The sequence below is a fragment of the Colobus angolensis genome, unplaced genomic scaffold (assembly GCF_000951035.1).
Source record: "Colobus angolensis palliatus isolate OR3802 unplaced genomic scaffold, Cang.pa_1.0 Scaffold58, whole genome shotgun sequence".
Lineage (NCBI taxonomy): Eukaryota > Metazoa > Chordata > Mammalia > Primates > Cercopithecidae > Colobus > Colobus angolensis.
The window spans coordinates 5,746,041-5,751,521 of record NW_012119376.1 but is presented as its reverse complement, the minus strand read 5'-3'; positions in this window follow the sequence as shown (position 1 = coordinate 5,751,521).

The following is a 5,481-nucleotide window of genomic DNA, read 5'->3' as shown; positions in this document are numbered from 1 at the left end:
TCCTACTCTGTTTCTGTCAGAATCTAGAATGAAGCATACATGCGATAAAGTGTTTACACTTAAAGAATAGATAGAAAAGACTTCTATATATTAGTGCTTGATGTTTTACCAAGCAGGAATATGGTCACAGTAAGTTTGAATCCCCTTGCACTATTGTCAAGGAGAGCTATGTATCAAGAGATAAATGAAGTGGCAAGGTAAATAGATAAAACCAAATGTGAATGACAAAAAGTAAAAATAAATGTGAGGCAGGATTGCACTATTGAGTATATAATTGGGTATATTGACAAGGATATACAAGTGGGCTTAGATTAGCCAGTTGTTAATTTAACAAATACTACTGGGCACCTACTATGTGCTAGAAACTGTGACAGTTCCCAAGATCCCAACATGCCAACTAAACATGGTCCTGAATTTTCCAGAGTTTATAGTCTTGTTGGGGAGCCTTTATGCATGGTAAAACACTAGCATCAATGTAAAGGATAAATATAACATTGAAACAATCTTTTTCTTTTTCTTTTTTGAGATGGAGTCTCACTCTGTCGCCAGACTGGAGTGCAGTGGTGAGATCTCAGCTCACTGCAACCTCCGACTCCTGGGTTCATGCCATTTTCTTGTCTCAGTCTCCCGAGTAGCTGGGATTACAGGCACACGCCACCACACCCAGCTAATCGTATTTTTTTTTTTTTTTTTTTTTTTTTTCTGTAGAGATGGGGTTTCACCATGTTGGCCCAAAGTGCTGGGATTACAGGCATGAGCCATTGTGCCTGGCCCAATCTTTTTCTTTTTATCATTCACAATATTTGTACTTGTAGATTCCATCCTTTTCATTATCATAAGCTATTAGTGCAACAATAAGCATTTTACATATATTACTCATTTAGTTATTGCAATACTTTCTGCAGCAGAACTATTAATATTCTCAATTTTACAAATGAAAATGCTGAGGTGTAGAAAGATTGGAGTTATCTGCTCAAAATTAAACAGCTTTTAACTGGGAGGCTGGAAACCAAACCCTGGCAGTCTAGAGGTCCAGAGTGTGTGCTCTTAATCATGACTGTATTGCAATCATGCAATTCTTCATGCTAAACTTCCTGTAAAACTTTATCCAGAGTGCTACTATTTGTTAATTTCCCTTTCATAGGATCATAATGTTCCTATGCCATTTATGTTTTCTGGAATGCTCTGCATACAATGAGCCTTTGGAATATGTTATTGATAAGTGGCCTCATCAGCCAGACTAAGAGGGTCATTTTGTTGCATAAATGATGATGGCAAACTTCATTAAATGTAGTTTTAATCCTGCTTTGTAACTGTCAGGTAACCTCAGTTGACAGGCTTTTCAGTAAGAATAAGCCCAGGGGAAGTAAGGAGGACTTATCTCGGGAAAGCTCCTGGCATGTGCCATACAGTGATGCTTCAAGGAGGCTGGCAGGAGGAGGCTATTCTTGGGACAAAACTCTACCTGCTTTTTTTCTTTTTTTTTTTTTGAGACAGAGTCTCACTCTGTCACCCAGGCTGGAGTGCAGTGGCATGATATCCTGGCTCATTGCAACCTCTGCTTCTCAGGTTCAAGAGATTCTCATGCCTCAGCCTCTCAAGTAGCTGGGACTACAGGCGCACACCACCACGCCTGGCTAATTTTTGTATTTTTTGGTAGAGACAGGTTTCACTGTGTTGTACAGGCTGGTCTCGAACTCCTGGCCTCAAGTGATCCACCCTCCCAGCCTCCAAAAGTGTTGGAATTACAGGCGTGAGTCACCATGCCCAGTCCACCTGCTTTTTCTCCATAGTGCAATTCTCTCTTCACTTTCATTCTCCATAGAACGTGCCTTCTCATTACGCTCTGCTTCTGTTGCTTCATGGCATTGACTGCACACTTATTTCCACAGTGCTTTGTATTTGCTGACATACTTGTGAGCCTCAGATTTAAATTTCCCATTAGATAGTATCCCATGAGACCTGGTTTAAGGCACCTGGTTTAGGGCAGAGGTTTGGTGCTGGTGTTCCCATGAGTTGATGACCAGTCTGGACCTCGGCTCAGAAGTTGACCCCAGTCCACTAATTTGTGGCCAGGTTGTGATATGTCAGGAGCTTCTGCAGGGAGAGTCTGGGATGTGAGTAGTGAAATTATTGAACAATTTGTGTAGCTTTTTCAGTATAAACACATTATTAATGCATTTCCACATTGAATACCTGACTTACGATCCATGTCAGCAATTTGTGTGGCTGGGGGGACAGGGAACAGAGAAAGAATCTGTTAGAATGAAAAGAGAATTAGGGAAGATGGACCATGAAACTGGTAGAATTCCATAAATATTAAATTTTGAACAAATTTCTAAAAACAGAGTTGTTCATAATGTGGTTAATTATGAAGTTGTTGATAATAAAGTGATAGGGTAGAAAGGAACCTTAGGAGATTAACTAGATCATTTGCTACTCTGAGAAACTAAAACAGGTGGGTGCCAACCATTTAAACATTTATAGCCAGAGGAAAACCTGAAATCTGTGGAGCAACGTGCTCTTGAGAAGCCACTAAAATAGGTGGCCTGCGCCTCCTCTCCATCTCTTCATCTCCATTACTCCATTTAATTTCTCTTCTTTGCACCTATCACTACTTGCATAGTACATTTCTATGCCTTCATTTGTGCTTGTCTCTCCTGCTAGAATGTAAGGTTATGCTAGCTGCTTGGTCTCTTTCATTCACCACTCTGTTTCCAGTGCCTAGAAACACTGTGGTAGATGTTTATAAATGTTTGTTAGGCTGGGCTCAGTGGCTCATGCCTGTGATTCCAGCACTTTGGGAAGCTGAGGCGGGAGGATCAGTTGAGGTCAGGAGTTGGAGACCAGCCTAGCCAACATGGTGAAACCCCGTCTCTACTAAATATAAAATTAGCCGGGTATAGTGGCGGATGCTTGGGAGCCGGGTATAGTGGCAGCTACTTGGGAGGGTGAGGCAGGAGAATCGCTTGAACCCGGGAGGCAGAGGTTGCAGTGAGCCAATATCACGTCATGCACTCCAGCCTGGGTGACCAAGCAAGACTCTGTCTCAACAACAACAGCAACAGCAGCAACAAAAAATATATATATAATTGTATACATGTATTGAGGGCAAGAATATCAACATGGATTGAATCACAGCATTAATTGTTTCTCTACCTTTTTAGACTCAAGAATCCGTTTCACAACAATGTATAACATCTCTGGTTCAGTTAATTATCTCTATTATTTTAGCAACATAGTATGGCATCAAAAATAAACACATATTTCTTTAGTCACTTGATGTTAGAAATTTTCGTTGCTTGTGCTCAAAAAGTCAACGTTTTAAAAAATGTATTTTCTGATTTGTTTCTAATTGGTGAACTAAGTGAGAGACTTTGTGGCTCTATTTGTAAATATGTCTTGTAAAACATATCTTTTTTCCCCCACCCCCCTAACAATAGATTAAAAGCTAAATGAGACATAACTGTCATTATACTTTTATTTTTCTAATTTTGGCTTTTGAAATATTGAAGACATTTCAATGTACTATGTAGGAATTTAAATTAAATACACGAACCTTGTGGATCTGTTGAGGATCATCTTGAGGTGAATTTGCAGAATTATTATCATTTATTGCTTTCATCAACTGTATAATTGAGAAGGTTTTCCCAATGATTTATACCACCATAAAACACTTGGTCTTATTTCTATTAATTATGATTTGGAAGATGTAGTAAGTATAATGTTAATGAATGTGTTGAATGATGTTAGATTAATTGGAATGACAAAAACGCCTTAAGCAAAGAGTGATAGTTTGAGAGTATTGGCCAATCCAAAGATAAACTATTATTTACTTTGTGTCCTGCCCTGTCCTTAGAAATCTGGTCCTGAGCAAGAAGTTAGAGTCAATCGCTGATCATCATTTCTTATTTTTTTAAAGAAAACTTTTTATTATGGAAATTTCAAACATACACAAAAATAACTCCAATATTATTCATCTAACTTCAACCATAATCAACTCATGATCAGTCTTGTTTTCATATATATTCCCATCCAACCCCTTTCTCTCTCCATTTGAACTCCACTGGATTATTTTAGATACAATCCAAGACATCATATCACTTTATTCCTGGTTTTAATGAGCCTTTTGTTGGGAGAGAAAGTGGGAAGAGAACTAGTAGCATTCTATGTAGCAGTGTGGTAGGAGGATCAGCACAAAGTTCGTCTATTTCCCAAAATGCCTGATATTGGTGAACCATGGGTGTTAGAAATTACCAGGGAATTACGTATCTTTGGCTATTGCTCTAAACATAAGAACCTAGGTAAATGACCTTGCAAAATGCACATATTTCTGAGAGTGGAAAATACACTAATTTTCAGAAATTATAGGTATGCATTTTAAAATCAGATTCACATACAATCATCTGATCCAAGGTATAACCATAATGAAGTGAAATTTTGGATAGATATGTTCAGAGATAATTAGAAATGTCACAAAAAATTTCAGAAACTAGTTGCTCTTCACCAGCAGTGACAACGGTACACCAGAATTTTTGTTGGGGGGTAGTAGGGGAAAGAGGAGAGAACTTTGTGCAGAAATAAGCAGGAGGAAGATCCTCTTCTCACTTTTCACAGCCTTCTTGGCAAATATTAAATAATATCTTTGTCTATGGCATCAATTATTCTCCGTGTCGGTGATTTCTAGGTCTCTGTTTCTGTAATTTTCCTTAGCTTTGCTTCAAATATATAATTCCTTTGGTCCAAATATATAAATAGCTCTTTCTACATAGTTGTGTACAAAGTTCCTCATATTCAACATGTCTGGAAGAGACCATTCTGATCCCATTGCCTATTTTCCCTCCAATTTTTTTTCATCTGTATGACCAGCATCATCATCCAGGTAGGTATCCAAGTGAGAAACAAGAATCTTAGTCTTCTCCTTCCTCTCCCTTACTCTTTAGATGAATCAATCATTAGTTCTTGTCCTGTCTGCCTCTCAAAAAACTCTTACTGTATCTGCCTTAATTCCACTTTTTTCACTTTTTTTTGGTTAGAACTAATAAACTTGTCTTAGATTGAATCCATTCTTTACCCTGCTGTTACGCTTAATCCTAGCCAAAAGCCTGAGAAATGTTCAGCCTGCTATTAGAGACATGTTGAATATAAAAATCCGTTATCTCTCTACTCTGCAATTCTTAAACTTACCCATATATATATATATGTATATATTTTTTTCTTTTTTTTTTTTGAGGCAGAGTCTCTCTCTCTGTCACCCAGGCTGGAGTGCAGTGGTGCGATCTCATCTCACTGCAGTCTCTGCCTCCTGGGTTCACGCCATTCTCCTGCCTCAGCCTCCCAAGTAGCTGGGATTACAGGCACACGCCACCACACCCAGCTAATCGTATTTTTTTTTTTTTTTTTTTTTTCTGTAGAGATGGGGTTTCACCATGTTGGCCCAAAGTGCTGGGATTACAGGCATGAGCCATTGTGCCTGGCCCA